Source organism: Penaeus vannamei, chromosome 9 (genome assembly GCF_042767895.1).
Source record: "Penaeus vannamei isolate JL-2024 chromosome 9, ASM4276789v1, whole genome shotgun sequence".
NCBI classification, from domain to species: Eukaryota; Metazoa; Arthropoda; class Malacostraca; order Decapoda; family Penaeidae; genus Penaeus; species Penaeus vannamei.
The window spans coordinates 47,029,936-47,049,910 of record NC_091557.1 but is presented as its reverse complement, the minus strand read 5'-3'; the positions used below and the strand labels follow the sequence as shown (position 1 = coordinate 47,049,910).

Genomic DNA, 19,975 nt, shown 5'->3' with positions numbered 1-19,975 from the left:
AAGTGAAGGGCGGTATATCCAGAGGCTACAAGGAGAGAGAGAGAGAGAGAGAGAGAGAGAGAGAGAGAGAGAGAGAGAGAGAGAGAGAGAGAGAGAGAGAGAGAGAGAGAGAGAGAGAGAGAGAGAGAGAGACAGAGAGAGACAGAAAGAGACAGACAGAAAGACAGAGACAGACAGAAAGAGAGAGACAAATTCAGACAGAGACAAAGATAGACAAAGAAACACGCAGACGCACAAAGACAGAAATTAATTACCATCTGACACGTCCCCTCGCCCGCGCAACCTCTCAACCTCTCAACCTCTCTCCACTTCTCCGTCTGGGCGAGCCTGGTTATGAGTACAGACAACGCCTTAATGAGCTGCCACGAGACCCACAGACCCACAAGCATTAGCCTCCCGAACATGACCTCGAGGGCGACGCTGATCACCTCCTGCGTAATCGCCGACTTCATTTCGAAGGTCGTGTGTTTCGTTCACTTCGGGTGATCTCGAGGTTATGTTCGGAGACGAATCGTGTTCTGACGTCGTCGAATGGAAAGAAGAAAGTTTTCGTCTCTCTGTATCTTTCTCTGTCTTTCCTTTTCTCTCTCTCTCTCTTTCTCTGTCTTTCCTTTTCTCTCTCTCTCTCTCTCTCTCTCTCTCTCTCTCTCTCTCTCTTTCTCTCTCTCTCTCTCTCTCTTTCTCTCTCTCTTTTCCCTCTCTCTCTCTCCTCTCTCTCTCTCTCTCTCTCTCTCTCTCTCTCTCTCTCTCTCTCTCTCTCTCTCTCTCTCTCTCTCTCTCTCTCTCTCTCTTTCTCTTGTCTTTCTTTCTCTCGTCTTTCTTTCTCTGTCTTTCTTTCTCTGTCTTTCTTTCTCTGTCTTTCCTTCTCTCTCTTCCTCTCTCCCTCACTCCCCCCCCCTCTCTCTCTCTCTCTCTCTCTCTCTCTCTCTCTCTCTCTCTCTCTCTCTCTCTCTCTCTCTCTCTCTCTCTCTCTCTCTCTCTCTCTCCCCGGCACAGTATGTCATCGAGCGAGGGAGGCTGGGTACGCTATATTGGATAGAGCCGCTGGTGAAACACGAAGGAGGAGGAGGAGGAGGAGTAGGAAAAGGAGGAGAAGGAGAGGAGGGGAGGAGGAGTACAAGAGAAGGGGAGGAGGAGAGAAAGATTGAAAGATAGATTGAAAGATGATGATATCATCGCGCAATGTAAACCGTAATAATTATTCGCTCTGTTTGTCTGTCTGCCTGTCTGTCTCTATCTCTATCTCTGTCTCCCTCTCTCCCTTTCTCCCTTTCTCTCCCTCACTTTCTGTTTAATCCCCCATCGATCTTTCCCCGCCATTTCCTTCGAGTCCCCATCAATCTTCCGAGGCTCTTCCCACAACACCTAACACCCTTTCCGCCCCTCTTAACGCATCCACCAACTCCCCCACTCCCCACCCTCCTTAAGCCGCATCCACCTCTCCACAACCCTTCCTCCACCCTCCACCTTCCACCTTCCGTACTGCATCCCTTCTTCCACCCTCCATTCTCCACTCTCCATCCTGCATCCCTTCTTCCACCCTCCACCTTCCACCCTCCATCCTGCATCCCTTCCTCCACCCTCCACCCTCCACCCTCCACCCTCCATCCCTTCCTCCTGCATCCCTTCCTCCACCGCATCCACCCTCCTCCACCCGGCTGTCGACAGGTTCTGGGGACGAAAAATGCTCCATCGATCAGCGTCCTTGCAGTTCGTACCCTGAGCAGCGAGAGGGAGCGAGAGCAGGGTACGCAGAGGGGAACGAGTAACATTATATACACTGCAGATACGCGGACACACACACACACAGAGAGAGAGAGAGAGAGAGAGAGAGAGAGAGAGAGAGAGAGAGAGAGAGAGAGAGAGAGAGAGAGAGAGAGAGAATGAGAGAGAGAGAGAGAGAGAGAGAGAGAGAGAGAGAGAGAGAAAGAGACAAAGGGAGATCGTGAGAGAGAGGGAGAGGGAGAGAGAAAGAGAAAGAAAGAGAGAGAATGAGAGAGAATGAGAGAGAATGAGAGAGAGAGAGAGAGAGAGAGAGAGAGAGAGACAGAGAGAGAGAGAGAGACAGAGAGAGAGAGAGAGAGAGAGAGAGAGAGGGAGAGAGAGGAGAGAAATATAGATTAAGAGAGAGACAGCGAGAGAGAAAGAGAGAGGAAAATAGAAAAAGATAAAGGAGATAAAGATAGATTAAGAGAGAGAGAGAGAAAGAGAGAACGAGCGCGCGCATACGTGTGTGCGTGTGTGTGTGTGTGTGTGTGTGTGTGTGTGTGTGTGTGTGTGTGTGTGTGTGTGTGTGTGTGTGTGTGTGTGTGTGTGTGTGTGCGTGTGTGTGTGTGTGCGTGTGTGCGTGTGTGTGTGCGTGTGTCAGAGAGAGAGAGAAAGAGAGAGAGAGAGAGAGAGAGAGAGAGAGAGAGAGAGAGAGAGAGAGAGAGAGAGAGAGAGAGAGAGATTGAGAGAGAGAGAGAGAAAGATAGAGAGAGAGAGAGCGAGAGCGAGGAGAGTAGAGAGAGATTGAGATTATATAACAAATGCGATAAGAGAGAAGGCGAGAACAGGTGAGGAAAGGAGAGAGGAGAGACGACAGAAGAGGAGATGAGAGGCGAGAACAGGTGAGGAAAGGAGAGAGGAGAGACGACAGATGAGGAGAGATGAAAAAGAAAGGAGACTGAGAGAGAGGAGAATGAGAAAAAAAAAGAAGAGAGATGAAAGAGAAGAGAAAGGAGACACAAGACGCGATGAGATGAGAGGAAAGGCGAAAAGAAGAAATGTAAAAGAGGATAGAGAAGAGGAGAGGAGAGGCAGAGAGACCGATAAAGAGAGCATCGGAGAGGAGAGGGGGTGGGGAGACCGAGGTAGGGGCTGAGCACAGTCAGATACGACGCAATTCCGCCGACTGGAGTGCTGGTCAAACGCTTCCAGCCGCCGACGACCACTTCTCTGGCCTGCGTCCGGGCGAGGCGAGTGACAAAGCCCGCCGTGGCATTTCACGCGATCGCAAAGCCACAGATCACCCCAGCAAGGCCGGCTTTTGTCCGCGGCCCGTCACTTCGCGGCCTTGATCGGACCATAATGACGCAGGGAAAGAAGGGGTTCGGTGATCAAATATCCATTAATGAATCTACGTGTCATTTGCGGTTTTGATCCCCGGTGATTAGCTCCGTTTTCTGTCGCTCCATCCGAAGAGGAGGCTTGGCGAGGCGACGCCGCGATCGCCAGCCGCCTTGAGCAAGACCAAGCCAGATGAGTGCAAGCGTCCCCGCCGCACGCACAAGACGCCAAATCAGCGCCAGGCGACGCCGTGCGGCCTCCCTCCGCCTCCGAATGCCTTTGGAGAAACCAAGTTCCCATCACAGTAGGCGCGTACCCTTCCCCTCCGCCTCCCCGCCCCCTCCCCCCCTCCGCCTACTCGCTCCCTTCCCCCACCGCCTCCCCGCCCCCATCCCCCCGCCCCACCGGCTGGCGGACCCCCCGACCTTGTGACGTCACACCATAACAAACCCCACGCGCGCTGCCGCTTCTCCCGCGCGACGTTGCCGCTTCTACCCAAACAAAGGACGACGAGCAGTACCGCGCAATTCCTGACTTACATCTTTTTTTCGTCCAAATTCTTTGTTGGAGAATATTGGTCAGGCCTCCGGGGCTGCCGGGAAAGCCCAGCCCGAGATCTGCACGCGACACTCCTTATATCAGTGAGGTAACAGTAAATCTATTCTGGTAACGGTCTGGACAGGAGTAACGAACGCGCGGGATCGGACGATCACCCCGGCGCTAGGAAAATTTTTACCGAAAATAAACTGTGCCAGCTTCCTCCTCGCTCGAGCCACTTTTATCCGCGCTCCTGCCTGGAATAGCAAAAATCCTGCATTTATTTCAATTCACCGCAACATTGCAACCAGCTATTGTATTCGACTTTTCTCTCACGAAGCAGGGAAAGTGCCGGCGTCATGTTGCAGCCTCGCTTCAATTTACACTCGATAACAAACGTGTTTAGCATCTCTTTCAAAAGACAAAGACAAAAAAAATCCTTATTAAGAATTCACGTAATGTAAGCTGGAGGATCTAAGACGCCCTGGCTTGTTACGCAACCGAATGCCTGATGCAAAGGAATAGAAATCGGTGCAGTCTCTCTTTCGTGCCGGGACGCCGTCGTCGCCGCCCCTGCCCTGGCGCGTCCTCGTGCCAGGGGCTCCAGGGACCCGATTCGGGGCCCCTGGGACCGAGGGGCGCCCGAACAAAGCCTGCGACCTCCCTGACCAGCACACTCCGAGGGACGGAACGCGGGTACACGTGCGCGCGCAGGTCGGACAGGCAGTCTACAGTTTACAGCAGTTGGCGGTCGTTGAACCCTGAGAAGCACGGGGGAGGGGTGGGGGGGGGGTGTCGTTGAAAGGGCTCGCTCGCCGACGGTAGCGTGCGTGAGGGAGAGGGGGGGGTGACTCAGGGGGGTGGGGGTATGGAAGGGACACCCAGATCACGGGAGTGGGTGTGGCACTCCTCTAGAGCACTCTCATTCTCCGGAGTTGAAGTGCCTGCTACTCTCGCCACCCCCCCCCCCCCCGCCCTTCCCACTCCCTTGTTAATCTTCCCTGCTGCGGACCCTCCTCTTCCTCTTCCTCTCTTTCTCCTTCCTTTCCCTCTCTTCGATCTGCTTCTTCTCTTTCTCCCTCCTTCTTCCATTCTTACCCTTCTTGTCCTCCCCCACCTCCTTGCCCACGCCCATGGCAATAACTCCCTCGCCCAATCGAGTTCGTCGAGTCTGAACGCCCCCCTCGCAAAGACCCTCCCTCCCCCTCCCCCTCCCCCGCCAGGAAAGCCCTCCAGTGCAGCCCGGGGTTTCCGTCGCCGCGTGCACGAGCGGCGGCGACTCGCCAAAGAAGCGTTGTTCGCGAATTGGCGTCCGCCGCCCTAATCGACGCCCACCCGCCCGCCCGCCGCTTCACCTGCAATGATCTCCCCTCCTTCCTCCCCCTCCCCCCCCACCTCCACCCCGACGCCAATCCTCAGCCCTCAGGGTTCGCGCCTGGGAGGTGTGTGTGTGTGGGGGGGAGGGGTGTTGTTCCGCCCTTAGCAACAAAATTCGGCCAGCCGCTCCATTTCCATTTTTAAAGAAGAAAATGCCCATTTATTCGCACTGAAATTAAACCGCTGAATCCCTCTCCCTCATCGCAGACGCAAACCCGCAGAATATCCACACAGCGCAGTTCAAAGCAGAGAGCGCCGAGCGGCCACTTCCCGCCCGGGCCGAGAGCAGACGAGCCCGAGGAGGAGGAGGCGGCGAGCGAGCCCCGAGCCCCGAGCCGCACAAAGAAACAAAAGGGCTCCACACTCTCAGAACCAAGACATTTTGGTGCTACTGCGGCTTGCGCTCCCGACTCGCCTGCGCTCGCCCTCGCCCAGCCTCGTCTGTCTAGTGCAGCTCAGCCTTGTCTTGTGGTGTCTTGCTTTGCATTGACTTGGCTTGGCGTAAATTGCTTGGCTTAGATTGATTGAGAGAGAGAGAGAGAGAGAGAGAGAGAGAGAGAGAGAGAGAGAGAGAGAGAGAGAGAGAGAAAGAGAGAAAGAGAGAGAAAGAAAGAAAGAAAGAAAGAAAGAAAGAAAGAAAGAAAGAAAGAAAGAAAGAAAGAAAGAAAGAAAGAAAGAGAGAAGAGAGAGAGAGAGAGTGAGAGACCCGTCAGTGGCACAAGAACGGTACCAGGCAAGGTCTCTAAAAGTACAGACCTTGGTCCCAGAGACCCAAGGAGCGCAAAGGGACCTTGCGATTCCCCCGAGGTGACGACCCTGGGCCACAGAGGACAAGGAAGACCGAATTTCACAATCTGCTCGCCTTTCCCTCCTCTCCTTTCTGTTCGTTATCGTCCTTTGTCTCATTTTCTTCTTCTCTCTGCTTTCTCTACCGCCTCTTCCCATCTTTCCCTCAACAAGACGTATTTCTGTCGCGTAAAAGAGCCTCCGGCATCGCTTAGCCCTCCACCCCCCCCCCTTCCCTCCAACCTCCTCCCTTCCCTCCCACTAATCCCCCCCCCCTTTCCCTCCCACCGGGGACAGCACCCTCTTCCGGACCAAGCCTTTTTGTCTCCTCAACTCCTTCGCCTTTTTTCTCTCTCTTTCTCTCTCCTCTCATCAGCATCTCATTCCTACAGTCGTTCCGGATGCTTCGTAATCTTCCTGTTCCCTTTATCTCATTCCTTTTCTCCTTTGTCGCCCCCGCCTCTTCTTCCTTTCTGTGTCTCCTCCTCCTCTTCGTCTTTTCCTTCTCCTTCTCCTCCTCATCATCATCATCATCAGAATTACATACCCAACCGCTCCCCCTCCGGATGCCCCCTCCCCCTCCCCCCCCCCCCACTCTCCCCTTTTACGCATTTCATTTCCTTCGTCGCTACTTCTCTCTCCCTCCTCCTCCTCCCCCTCTCCCCTCCCACTCTCATACGGTTCCCGAGGCTGTTCTTAAGACGTTTCTTAAACCTTTGAAGGATTTTTAGGTCGGGGGGGGGGGGGGGGCTTCTTTCTTTAGACTCACACTCACTCTCACTCTCTCTCTTTCTCTCTTCTTCTTCTTCTTCTTCCTCCGCTCCTTTTCCCTATTTCCCCTCTCCTCCACTTCTTTCTCTTCCTTCTCCTTCCTTCCTTCCTCGTCCTTCTTCCTTCTTCCTTCCTTCCTTCCTTCCTTCCTTCCTTCTTCTTCTTCTTCTTCTTCTTCTTCTTCTTCTTCTTCTTCTTCTTCTTCTTCTTCTTCTTCTTCTTCTTCTTCTTCTTCTTCTTCTTCTTCTTCATCCCGCCACGTAAGCCTCCGACGCGACGTTCAGAAAGACGTTCAAGTCGCCTTCAAGCATGTCCACTTTCCTTTCTTCTTTTCTCTCTCCTCCACTTCTTCTTCTTTGCTTCTTCTTCTTCTTCTTCCCTTTTCTTTCTTTTTTTTTCTTTTCATCCTTCTTAAACACTTAATTTTTTGCTTTTTGTTTCCCGAGCTTTTCTTTTTTCCTTTTCCTCCTCCCTTTTCTTTTCTTTTTTTTTTTTCATCCTTCTTCAACACCTAATTTTTTGCTTTTTGTTTCCCCGAGCTTCCTCCTTTCTTCCTTTTCCTCCTCCCTTTTCTTTTCTTTCTTTTCTTTTCATCCTTCTTAAACACCTAATTTTTTGCTTTTTGTTTCCCCGAGCTTTTATTTTTTCCTTTTTTTTTCTTTTTTTTTTTTTCTTTTGGTTTTCGAGGGAACTTTAAAATGCCTTTAAGACGTGGAGGAGACAGCGCGCTTCCTGCCTCAGAGGGGGGTCGGGGGGAAGTGGGGGAATACGGGTGACGAAGAAGAAGAAGAAGAAGAAGAAGAAGAAGAAGAAGAAGAAGAAGAAGAAGAAGAAGAAGAAGAAGAAGAAGAAGAAGAAGAAGAAGAAGAAGAAGAAAACAACAACAACAACAACAACAACAACAACAACAACAATAACAAAAACAATAATAAGTAGAACAACAAGGAGGGTGAAGAAGAACAAGAACAATAACAATAATAAGCAGAACAGCAAGAACAATTGATATCAAAATAATAACAATATTAATAATAATAATAAGTAGGAGAAGGTGAAGAAAAAGAGGAGCAGAACGGGAGGTGGAGGATGAAAAGAGGAGGAGAAGGGGAGATGGGGAGGGGGAGGAGGAGATCCTGAGGGAGGAACAGAGGCGAAGCTGATGAATGGGGAAGAAAGGGGGGAGAGGGAGAGGAGGAGGAGGAGGAGGAGGAGGGAGGGGAGAAAGAGAAGGCGGAGGGAGGGAGGGAGGGGGAGAAAGAGGAGGCGGAGGAGGGAGGGAGGGAGGGGGAGAAAGAGAAGGCGGAGGGAGGGAGGGAGGGGAGAAAGAGAAGGCGGAGGAGGGAGGGAGGGGGGGAAAGAGGAGGCGGAGGAGGGAGAGAGGGGAGAAAGAGAAGGCGGAGGAGGGAGGGAGGGAGCCCACTGCACCCGACCGCTGAGCAGCCACCGTCGCTTCAATACTCCTCGCTGCAATAAATGAGACAATAAAGCGATTCACTAAACCCCCTTCGACCCCCTCCCCCCTCCCCCTCTTCCCCCTCTGCTTCCCTTCGCACCTTTCTCATCGTCCCTTCCTCGTCTCTCCCTTTCCCTCTCGCCAATCTTCCTTCACAAAACTCTCGTCCCTTTAAACTGCTCTTCCTTCTCCGCATTATCTCATATTCCCCCCATTTCCCCATTTTCTTTTCTCTTCTTCATCCATTCACTTCCCTTGCGCCTCTTCCTTATTCTCCCTATTCTTCTCAGGTCTTCCATTCTTCTCCTCCCTTTCACCTCCTTCAACCAACAACCCATTTCTACCCCCCCTCCCCCCTCCCCCCCTCCTTTCCGCTTCCTGTTTCTCCATTGCTCTCTCTCTCACTTCCTCTCTCGCTCCGAAGTGCCAACTCCCTATTGTGCGCCGCTCGCCCTCTCCCCCATCTTTATCGCTCTTTCTTTCGCTCTCTTCTTCTTCTTCCCTTAATCCTTTTCCCTAATCCTTTTTTGCTTGAGAGAGAGAGAGAGAGAGAGAGAGAGAGAGAGAGAGAGAGAGAGAGAGAGAGAGAGAGAGAGAGAGAGAGAGAGAGAGAGAGAGAAGAAAAAAGAAAGAAGAGAATATGGAAAGACATGAAGGAGATGAAGAGTGAAAATTCCAACCCTTGCGACCCCCTGCGTCTGGGAGAAGAGATAGGAGTAGAGGAGGAGGGGAGGAGGGGAGAGGAGGAGGAGGAGGAGGAGGAGGAGGGGAGAGGAGGGAGGAGAGGAGGGGAGGTTGGGAGGGAGGGAGACGGGAAGGAGGTTGGGAAAGAGCAAGCAAAACAGCAGTAACACCCAGGTGAAGGGATGAGGGGGAGAGAGAGAGAGAGAGAGAAGGGGGGAAGGGATGAAAGCGAAGGCAAAGGGACAAGGTAATAGGTAGACAGGCGCAGGGGGATGGGGGAGGGACCCGGTGGGGAGGGGAGAGGGGGGGGGGAGAAGCGAGGCCACCCAGCGCCACCCAACCATTAGCTGCTCGTAAAGCCCTGGCCAGCGGTAGTGGGGGGGCCGGGACCCTCGGGGGTCGCGACTGCGACGACAGATATACGAGGAGGGGGGAGAGGGGAGAGAAAAGAGAGGGAGAGGGGGAGAGAAAGAAGAGAAGGGGAGGAGGGACAGGGGTGGAGAGGGGGAGGGGGAGAGAAAAGAGAGGATGAGGGGGAGGGGGAGAGAAAAGAGAGGATGAGGGGGAGGGGGAGAGAAAAGAGAAGGGGAGGAGGGCCAGGGGTGGAGAGAGGGAGAGGGGAGAGAAAAGAGAGGAGGACGTGGAGAGGGGAGGAGGGACAGGGGTGGAGAGGGGGAGGGAGAGAGAAAGAGAGGAGGAGGGGAGGGGGAGAGAAAGAAGAGAAGGGGAGGAGGGACAGGGGTGGAGAGGGAGAGAAAAGAGAGGAGGAGGAGGGACAGGGGTGGAGAGGGCACAGAAAAGAGAGGAGGAGGGGGAGAGGGGAGGGGGGGAGTGGGGGAAAGAGAGAGGGAAGAGAAGTGAAGGGGAAAGAGAGGACGGAGATGAGAAGACGGACATAAAGTGGGGACGGAGGGATAAGGAAGGAGTGACACAAGAGACAGAGAGAGGGATACAGCAAGGTGAAAAAAGTTAAGATAGAACAGAGAGGTAAAGGGAGAAGGAGAAAAGAGAGAGTGATAGGCTGGGGAAGTGTAATTGGGGGAACATAGGGAGGGGGAAGCGGAGAAAAGGCAGATAATGAGAGGCCCATTTAAAGTGAAGTTCAAGGGGCGTGCAGAGGAAGGCCTGGTGTTGGGGAAGGATGGAGAAAACGGGACAAGAGAGGGAGGGAGGGAGGGAGAGAGGGAGGGAGAGAGGACGAGAGGGAGGGAGGGAGGACGAGAGGGAGGGGAGGAAGGACGAGAGAGAGGAGGGAGGGAGGACGATAGGGAGAGAGGGAGGGAGGGAGGGAGAGAGGGAGGGAGAGAGGAGGAGAGGGAGGGAGGGAGGGAGGGACAGCAGGTGAAAGTTCATAAACAAGAGCCGAAGCTGTCAAACGCGAGAACACGACGCCGAGAAATTCGAAAGACTGGAAATAAAGAGAGAGACACGAAGATCGTACTTGCGCTTTCATATCAAAGCGCATATATAATTAGATAGATAGATAGGTAGACATTATATGTGTGTGTGTGTGTGTGTGTGTGTGTGTGTGTGTGTGTGTGTGTGTGTGTGTGTGTGTGTGTGTGTGTGTGTGTGTGTGTGTGTGTATGCGTGTTTATATCTATCTATCTATGTATCTATCTATCTATCTATCTATCTATATATATATGAGAGAGAGAGAGAGAGAGAGAGAGAGAGAGAGAGACAGACCGAGAGAGAGGGCGAGAGAGAAAGAGAGAGAGAGAGAGAGAGAGAGACAGAGAGAGCGAGAGAGAGAGCGAGAGAGAGAGCGAGAGAGAGAGCGAGAGAGAGAGCGAGAGAGAGAGACGAGAGAGAGAGAGAGAGCGAGAGACGAGAGAAAGAAAGAAAGAAAGAGAGAAGGCGAGAGAAGACAAAGTAGAGAACAGCGCGATACCTAGACAGCCACAAAGCCACCCACCCACACTCCCAGGATAGAAGAAGCCCCCATCCGCCGTTGCCTCGCCGACAGAACGACCCACGACCCGCCCTTCCGAGTCCCCAGCAGGCCCCGGCGACGACCCACGACCCGCCCTTCGGAGTCCCCAGCAGGCCCCGGCGACAGAACGACCCACGACCCGCCCTTCCAAGTCCCCAGCCACGACCCACGACCGGCCCCTCGAAGTCCCCAGCAAGCCCCGCCGACGACCACCGATGCGAGGGCACCCGACCAGCGCCCGCGTCGGCCGCCTCGAACCACCTGTTAGCGGGAGTCCGGGGGGCGCCCGACGAGGCACCTGGGCCTCCTACTTCCCCGGGTTAATTAATGCCCCCCCCTTCCCCCCCTCCCCTCCACAAGTCGTTCTCTCAATGAAATGGTCGCCGATGACTAATCAAGGCACTGATGTCGTTTGTGTTGTTGAATGGAAGACTTTTTTTTTTTCTTTTCCTTTTTTTTTTAATATAATTAGTGAGATTACTCGACCTCCGATCCCGAAGAGAGACAAAGGCCGCGCCCTCACGCACGGCGGGGGGGGGGGCGAGGAGGAGGAGGAGGAGGAGGAGGAGGATGAGGGGGAGGAGGAGGAGGAGGAGGAGGAGGAGGAGGAAGGGGGGATGAAGAAGAAGGAGGAAGAGGAGGGAGGAGGAGGAGAGAAGAGGAGGAGAAGGAGAAGAAGAAGAAGAAGAAGGAGAGGGAACAGGAGGAGGCAACAAGAGGACCTTGCAGGCCCGGCAACGACCTGCAGCGACCAGAGGCAACCCCAGGAGCGAAAGCAGCGACGTCTGGGGAGCAAGTTGGGAGGAGGGGGGGGGAGGGGGAGGGGGAGGGAGAGAGATGGAAGATCCTTTTTCGCTTAATATTAATAAATATTTTGTCTCGCGCTCAACCTGACTGCACTCGCAGGACAACGTGAGCCACTGCAATCTTTTTGCAACAGGCTAATAAAGGCTTTCGCAATCGCTGCAACAACAGCGCAAAAAGGGACATTAATAGACCCGCCAAAATGGTCGAAGCAACACACCCGATGCCATTGCAAACACATTGACCAACAGTTGAGCAACACAATGCGCAATGCCTGATCAGCGGACAATGAAACTGGCCGATCAGAACGAAAGATGTGAATAGACCGTAATATTCTGGGTCGAGGTATGCGGGTATTTATTTTTCGAAGGAGGGAGAGGGAGATAGGGAGAGAGAGAGGGGGAGATAGGGAGAGAGAGAGGGGGAGAGATGGAGAGAGAGAGAGCGAGAGAGAGCGAGAGAGAGAGAGAGCGAGAGAGAGAGAGAGAGAGAGAGAGAGAGAGAGAGAGAGAGAGAGAGAGAGAGAGAGAGAGAGAGAGAGAGAGAGAGAGAGAGAGAGAGAGAGAGAGAGAGAGAGAGAGAGCCAGTGCCATCACTAATAAAAAAAAAAAAAAATAAATAAAAGGCAATCTGGCAGCGGGGTCAACCTCAATCCCAGCCAGACGCAGCGAATCCGACTGCATCCGACCCCGGGAACGAGACCCTTCCCAGCCGAGGATTCCAATCCCGAGCGAGCCAATCACGACGGCCTCGACGGTTCCGGCGCCGGCCAATCACGAGCGCCGCTTCCTTCCACTTCCACGTTCTTCCCGCCAGAGACAGATTGGCGGGAGACAAAAGACGAACGACGCGGCAGCCGAAAGATTTCCCATTCTCCCATTCTCCCATCCCCCTTTCTCCTTCCCTGGCGTGACTTTTCATTCCACGTGAAGCTCCTGACCCCGTGATTTCGGTTTCGGAATGACTCGAAGCTTCGGATGGAAACGAAGCTCGACGCCGAACCGACTCTTCGTCTCTCGCAAATTCATGCTATTTCTTACCCCCAGAACGCCAATCTTCCAGCGCAAAAAAGTTTTTAACACGAGAGAGAGAGAGAGAGAAGAGAAAAATATAGAGAGAAATTCTGCAATTCGCACATTCTGAAAAGGCTGAAGCGGGAGTTTCTGAGCGTCTCGGAGCCTCGATTGTAAGCGGCGCCGGAGGGTTTACTTAGCAACTCTTTCACACTTTCCCTGTTTGCCCCGCGCTGGCTCTTATCTCTCTCCTTTATTTCTCTTTTTCCTCCTTCCTCTTCCTTTCTCTCTGTTGCTTTTACCCGCTCTCCTGCATGTGCTGGGATGTATATGACCTTCCAAATGCAGGCGCGGGGAGTGGGTAGGGAGGCAGGAGTGCTGGGGGGGGGTCCTACTGAAGGGAGGGGGAGGGTCCTACTGAAGGGAGGGGGAGGTAGGAAGACGAGGGGAAGGAGGATGCCCGCGGGGTAGCGCAGCGAGGACAGGTTGCTTGCCTGTTCTTTCCCTCTTTTTCTCTTCTCTCTCTTTCTCTTTCTCTCTCTCTCTCTCTCTCTCTCTCTCTCGCTCGGTCACCTTCTATCCTCCGCTCCACTTCAACCTTTCTCCCCCCGTCTCTTTCTCTCCCCTTCTCACGAGCGCACCTATATTTTGACAGCATAAATGCCCCTTGTATTTTCATTTATGTATGAGATCACGCGAGCTCAGGAAGGGATTTATGAAAATGAGACTTGTGTTATCTCACTTTTCCGGAGATGTAAGTACTTGATTCAGTATGCATGTAAATTTCTCTCTCTCTCTCTCTCTCTCTCTCTCTCTCTCTCTCTCTCTCTCTCTCTCTCTCTCTCTCTCTCTCTCTCTCTCTCTCTCTCTCTCTCTCTCTCTCTCAGGAGCCACGTCTCCCGGGGCGTCGCCGCCCACCGGATGATGCTGGGCTGGAAGAAGGTGGGCGTGAGGGGGCGAGGGAGCCGTCGCCGCCGCAACTAGCGCCGCCTCCGGCTTGCGTTGGCGCCGCGTCGCTGCCTCGGCCTCGCGGGGGACACGGCGAGCTGTTGCCACGACGCGCGAGAGGCTCCCATGGCAACAAGGACGAGCCACACGCGCCGCTGCGCCTCCGCTCCCCCTCGCTCGCAGGCCGTCCGGAGGGAGGCGCGCGAGGGGACCACGAAGGAGGGGGGCGGGGCATGGGGTGAAGGAGAGGGAAGGAAGGAGAGGGAGAGGGAGGGAGGGAAAGGTGTGTGTGTGTGTGTGTGTGTGTGTGTGTGTGTGTGTGTGTGTGTGTGTGTGTGTGTGTGTGTGTGTGTGTGTGTGTGTGTGTGTGTGTGTGTGAGAGAGAGAGAGAGAGAGAGAGAGAGAGAGAGAGAGAGAGAGAGAGAGAGAGACATGGGAGTAGGAGAGAGCGAGTGAGGATAAGAGAATAAAAAGCATCGCGCGAGAAACAGACAGAGAGGAGAGCCATAGACAGACAAACAGAGACAGAAACAAGACAGTTGGAGCGAGCGAGTGAAAGAGAAAGAGAGGAGAGAGACAGAGAGAAAGAGACCATGTTGACCACACTGCAGAGCACATGGCAACAGGCACACACGGGCGTCTGGGAGCGACAGATACTGTACCGGCAGAGGAGCCCCCCCCCCGTCCAGCCACAGGGGGAGGGACGAAGGGTGAGAGGGGAGAGGAGGAGGAGGAGGAATGCCAAAGGGGAAGGAGAAAGCACAAGGGAGGGAGGGAGGAAAAAAGAAAAGGGGAAAAAAAAGAAGAGGAGGAAGTGAAAGAGGAAGAACTTCAGGAGGAGGAAGAGGCTGGGGGAAGGAGGAGGAGGAGGAAGAGAAAGAGGAAGAAGAAAGAAAAGAAGGAGGTATCAAAATAACAACACCATATATCAAACAAACAAAATCGACTTAGAAATATAAAAAAAAGATCCCTGCAGATAATTGCAATCCCAGTAGGAAGTGTAAGAGCCCGAGCCAAAGGCAAGCCGAGCGCCACCGAGCACCGAACGGAAAGAGACAGAGGAGGATCCAGGGCGAGATAAGCCATTCAAAGTCGCCATTGATACTAATGGAAGTCAGCTGATTGACAGAAAGACAGACAGATAGATAGACAAATAGATACACAGAATGAGAGTCACACAAACACACAGTGAGTGAGTGAGTGAGTGAGTGAGTGAGTGAGTGAGTGAGTGAGTGAGTGAGAGAGAGAGAGAGAGAGAGAGAGAGAGAGAGAGAGAGAGAGAGAAATACACACAGATACAGACCGAAACAGAGACCGACCGCCCGCGAGTAAGCACGCATGCAGGCACGCACGCGCATGCACCTCGCAGCTGAGAACGAGCGACGTCGACCGCTCCTGCTATTACGCATTAGGCTATGGAGACAGAAGGGGGACCACGAGAAGGGAAAGGGGGAAGAAACGGGGAAGAGGAGGGGGAAGAGGAGGGGGAGGAAGAGGAGGAGGTGTGGAGGAAGGGGAGGAGGAGGTGAGGAGGAAGGGGAGGAGGAGGTGTGGAGGAAGGGGAGGAGGAAGGGGAGGAGGAGGTGAGGAGGAAGGGGAGGAGGAGGTGTGGAGGAAGGGGAGGAGGAGGTGAGGAGGAGGAGGTGTGGAGGAAGTGAGGAGGAAGGGGAGGAGGAGGTGTGGAGGAAGGGGAGGAAGGGGAGGCGGGGAGAAGGATCAGCTGGAGGAAGAAGTAGAAAAAGAAGGAAAAAGGAGGTAGATGACGAGAAGAAATAAAGAGAAGAGGAGATGGATGAGGATGAGGATGGAGAAGGAGTAGAGATGAAAGACGAGAGGGGTGGAGGAAGAGGAGGAAGAAACAGGGAGAGGAGTTGGAGAAAGGAAGCAAGGAGGATACAGAGGAAGGGAAGAGAAAGGAGGAAGAGGCGGAGGTGTGACTGCGCTCCCCGTCCCAAAAGCAATCGGCAACACAATCTCCTTGCACACGTGAAGAAAGAGGTCAGAGGGGGCAGAGGGGGGAGAGGGAGGGAGAGGGAGGAGAGGGGGAGGGAGCGGGAAGAGAAGGAAGCATTTTGGAAGAGGCAACGCATGCCTAGCAAGAGCGCGGCAACGAAAGCCAGGTATAGGCCCCTTTCGAGTCGAAGTGGCTCCCTCCTCAGGCGCTTCAATACTCTTCTTCGTCCTTTCCAACAAACGAGAGCTGGCTTCCCATCACAGCATTTCGTTTCGTTCTTTATTACGGTTGTTTCACCCCCCCCCCCCTCTCTCTCTCTCTCTCTCTCTCTCTCTCTCTCTCTCTCTCTCTCTCTCTCTCTCTCTCTCTCTCTCTCTCTCTCCCCGCGCGCTGCCCCTGGCGAGCTCGGACGTCCCTCTGGCTTCCCCGGCCGTGTTCCGCGGCGCAACACGCAACGCCTTTTATCATTAACATAATTGCTATTTACTCCCTCGCCCCCGCCTGTATCACAAAGGCCCGGGCAACTGATAAAGCCGCTGCTACTTTCACCTCAACCCTGCGTCCAGCCCACGACACGACGCCAGGCGGTTCGGACGGAACAGAAGGAAGGCCCTCGAGTGCGAACGCCGAGTGATGACGCGTTTATTTCTCTTCGTTTCCTTTCCCTGGAAGCGTCTCGGGCTGCGGGGAAGTTTGCTCGGCTTTAGCTATGGTCGAAAGCCCTTCCTGATGCCCCTCCTGATACCAACCCTGATGCCCCAGCCCTTCCTGATACCAGCCTTCCACGAGGGCGACGCAGCGTACCCATGTCTCCCGAGCTCTCACTAGAACCGCAGCAGCAAGAGCCCGCCCAAAAGAGCCTTATCGCGGCGCGGACCCCAGGCGAGCGTCTCCACAGGTGCGTCTCCCGGGCGGCCTGGGAGGATCGACGACCTCGCCCTGGGCCGCCTCCCCCGTGAGGGCAGGGCGACGCTACCTCTTCCCGATCCCTGGCCGAGGTGGACGGAGAATGGCCAGGCGCTGGGGGCTGGGGGAAGGGGGAGGGGAGTAGGAAGGAGGGGGAAGGGGAGTGGGAAGGAGGGGGAAGGGGAGTGGAAAGGAGAGGGAAGGGGAGTGGGAAGGAAGGGGGGAGAAGGTGCAAAGGGAGGCTGGGCTGAGGCCACTGCTTCGTGGGGCCGTGTATGGGCCTGGCGACCGCGGATGGATCCTGCTGGCAACAAACATGGCGACCGCCAAGATCCCGCCCCCGAGGTGTGTCCAGGAGGGGCGAGGAAGCGAACAGAGTGCCACTTGTAGCGCAAGAGGAGGATGACGCCGTCTTGTTCCTGGGGGGGCATTTGCATGGCGAACCCTGCCTCTCACTTCGCGCACTGACGCGCTGGAAGGCGGCCTCTACGAGCCCCGCGGATTTGCTCACAGCGCACGAGCGCCCGAGCTCCAGGGTGAGGCGCCACGGGCCGCGAGGGGGAGGTTCGGCCTCCTCGAAATAAAACAACAGCTGCAATCTTGTCTTGAAACATTCAAACCGTTCTTATATCGGGAGTTACTCGCCCGTGCAACGCGCATGCGCACTGCGCAGGGTATACGGTGTTGCCATGTAGTCATAACGGGCAGCGATGCACCTGCACAAATATGGCCGCCGGCGTCCACCAGGCCAAGAGCCGCCGCCGCGACTCCGCTGTTTCTGGGATCAGCGGCCGCCCTGGGCGTCGCTGCTGCCCTCGGCTCCCGACACGCGCTCGTGCATGCAGGCGCACTCCGGGAAGTGGCCGTCACGCAACACAACAGTGCATGTCCTTGGCTTGCAGGGCCCGGCCTGGCCTCCCCATGCCGCCCACACGCCCATCTCCACCCGCGGCTCCTGCGGCCTTGGCGACGATGTAAACAAACCCTGAGCCTCGACTTCTGCCGCGGACGCTCTGCGAGGGCTGCCTGAGGCACAGCCTCCGGCAGACTCTTCCACCTGCAGAAGCCGAGGAACACTCCTCACTAACGCCACACACTGCCCCTGCGTCTGTGAACTTACACTTGGAAAGAGGTTCTGTCTGGTAAGTGTGAGGATACAAGGGGATGTACGTATGTGTATGCGTAGGCCTATGTATATATACACACAGGGACGAGCGGCCGGCCGGGCGCGACGAACAGAAGGCCCCGAGTCCTGCGTGCCGCGTCGGAAGCAGCCGAGGGAGAGCCAGGAGCAGGAGCGGAAGCGAGCCGACGAGGCCTGCCAGCCCGGACAGCACGCGCGCCGGTGCCACCAGCTGATCGAGGTCAGCGACGTCAGCAGAGTCGGTCGCCTCCACCCATACACACGCGCGCGCGCGCACATACACACACAGATACACAGATACACACACACACACATATATATGAATAAATATATAAATATACATATATATATATACATATCTAATCTCATAATCACTCTCTCCCTCATTCATTCACGTATATAAAATCGCGTCTAAAAAGAACTGGAGGAACACTGGACCAGACATAAACAAACAGACGAATGCAATGCCCGGAGCGCCTCCTCCCTCGTCGCGTCCACTTAAGGGGTTTCTCAAAATGTCCTGCTCATCCCCCGCGACCAACCCGTTCTGCCCCCCCCCCTTCCCCCCCCCCCCCCCCCGGATTGGGTTCTGACAGGGACCGGCTCGTGTTTGCGTAGGTCGACACAGCCAGCACCCGGGTCAGAGGGTATCGCATTCCTCCGGTCACCCACGCCCCCCTCCCCCCCCTTTCTCCCCCCCCCCTTCCCCCTCTTCCTCAACCGGTATGTGACCCCCATCCCATAGCATCTCCCCCTTCCCCCTTCCCCCTTCCCTCCCCCCCCTCCTCTTCCTCAACCGGTGTATCATCCCCCATTCCATAGCATCTCCCCTTCCCCCTCCTCCTCCTCCTCCTCCTCCTCCTCCTCCTCCTTCTCCCCCTCCTCCTCCTCCTTCTCCCCCTCCTCCTCCTCCTTCTCCCTCCTCCTCCTCCTCCTCCTCCTCCTCCTCCTCCTCCTCCTCCTCCTCCTCCTCCTCCTCCTCCTCCTCCTCCTCCTCCTCCTCCCCCTCCCTGCCTCGCCCGCCGAAGAGAAACCGAAGGGAAATGAGCTCGCTGACACCCCCACCGTGTCGGGCACCGCAATTGCAACTACTTTACGACTCGCCCGGCTGCAACACCCCGCGTCTTGGAGGTTGCAGCCACGCTCGCTTCCCTCGCTCTTCCGTCTCGGGCAGGAACGACCGCTTCGGGCTGTCAGCGCGCGCGGAACTGCCAAGGGTGTGATTGGACATACGCGTACATCTACACACACACACGCATGCATATATACATACATACCTACATGACCCAACCGTCTGAAGTTCATAACCTCACTTTCCCTTTCTCTTTCTTTCTTTCATATTCTCTCTCTCTCTCTCTCTCTCTCTCTCTCTCTCTCTCTCTCTCTCTCTCTCTCTCTCTCTCCCCTCCATAGACGCAGCCTGATTCCCAAGCCGGCCACCTCGCCCTCGTATCTCATCCATCTCGTCCCATTTTCCTTCCTGTGAAATAACGAGCGGCTGCAACCCGTCCGCCTCGCCCGTTCGATGCCGCGAGAGGGGCGACCAAGTGCTCTCCTCGCCTTCCCTTTCCTCCACGGCAACGGCCCAAACTGCGCCCGTCCTCCTAGCATACGGCGGGCGCTCCACCTACACCTCGCGGGAACACCTTCACGCCACCTACACCGCCTCCGCCTCGTTCGCTGCTTTCGTCCTACACCCTGGGCGAGCAGGCCTTGATTCGGACCGCGAGTGGGGGCGAGGACACTCTCTCTGTCTGTCTGTCTGTCTGTCTCTCTCTCTCTCTCTCTCTCTCTGTTTGTCTGTCTGTCTGTCATTCTCTATCTCAAAAACTTTATTCACCATGGCTTCCCTATCAGTTATCAGACGGCCCCGCTTGTCAGCATTCCAATTTGACAGTAAACTTTCCAGTGTGAGGAGGTTATCTGCCATCGACAGAGCACGGCGCGTGTCCTCCTGCATTTGCATTCCACGAGCAGCGTCCAGAAGGCTCCGTCCCCCTTCTTAAACAACCTCGGCTGGCTCGAGATTCAGATGCAGCAGTAAAAGTATTTTTAGAATGGTAGAGAAAGGCAGTGTTTAAAAAAAATCCGGACAAGAGTGTTATGGCTGACCTCCCTGTCAAGGAAATTTCTGCAGTTCGCGAGGAGAATGTGGGGCGCATTCCCTGGCTCCGCTCGCTCGCCGAACCTGACTGGACCTGCCACTTTACATGCCTTCTTCCCGAACGCCTTACATCTTGAGAATTCCCCGTCACTTTCACTTCGCATTCGCCAACTCACGAGAGATGCACTCAAGTGTGCTGACTCGCCCTGCACGCCACCTTCACGGTAGTTTCTCCCTCTCTCGGCCGAGCCCCCACCCCCTCCCTGCCACAGGCGCCCCCACCATCCATCCTTCGGTGTCGCTTCGATGCTAGCCTCGCCTGTTGTTGCCTGGGAACTCCTTCGCCGCCCACCATTCCGGAATCCGGGCCATTCCTTTCACCCGAAGTCCAAGGCTCGCGTCAAGACCCTTCCTAACGGCACCCCCCACCCCCCCTCTGCCCCCCGCACCCCCTCTCCCGGTTCGCCGCCTTCGACCCTGCCACGTCGTGGATAAACGGGCGAGGGCTGTCGG

General features: G+C 55.2%; 1 protein-coding gene across 1 annotated transcript in view; it reads right to left on the bottom strand.

The window, feature by feature from the left end:
* LOC113800383 (zinc finger protein 704) overlaps nt 1-19,975 on the bottom strand; it is a 186,770-nt gene that overhangs the window by 164,919 nt on the left and 1,876 nt on the right. The window lies entirely within an intron of this gene.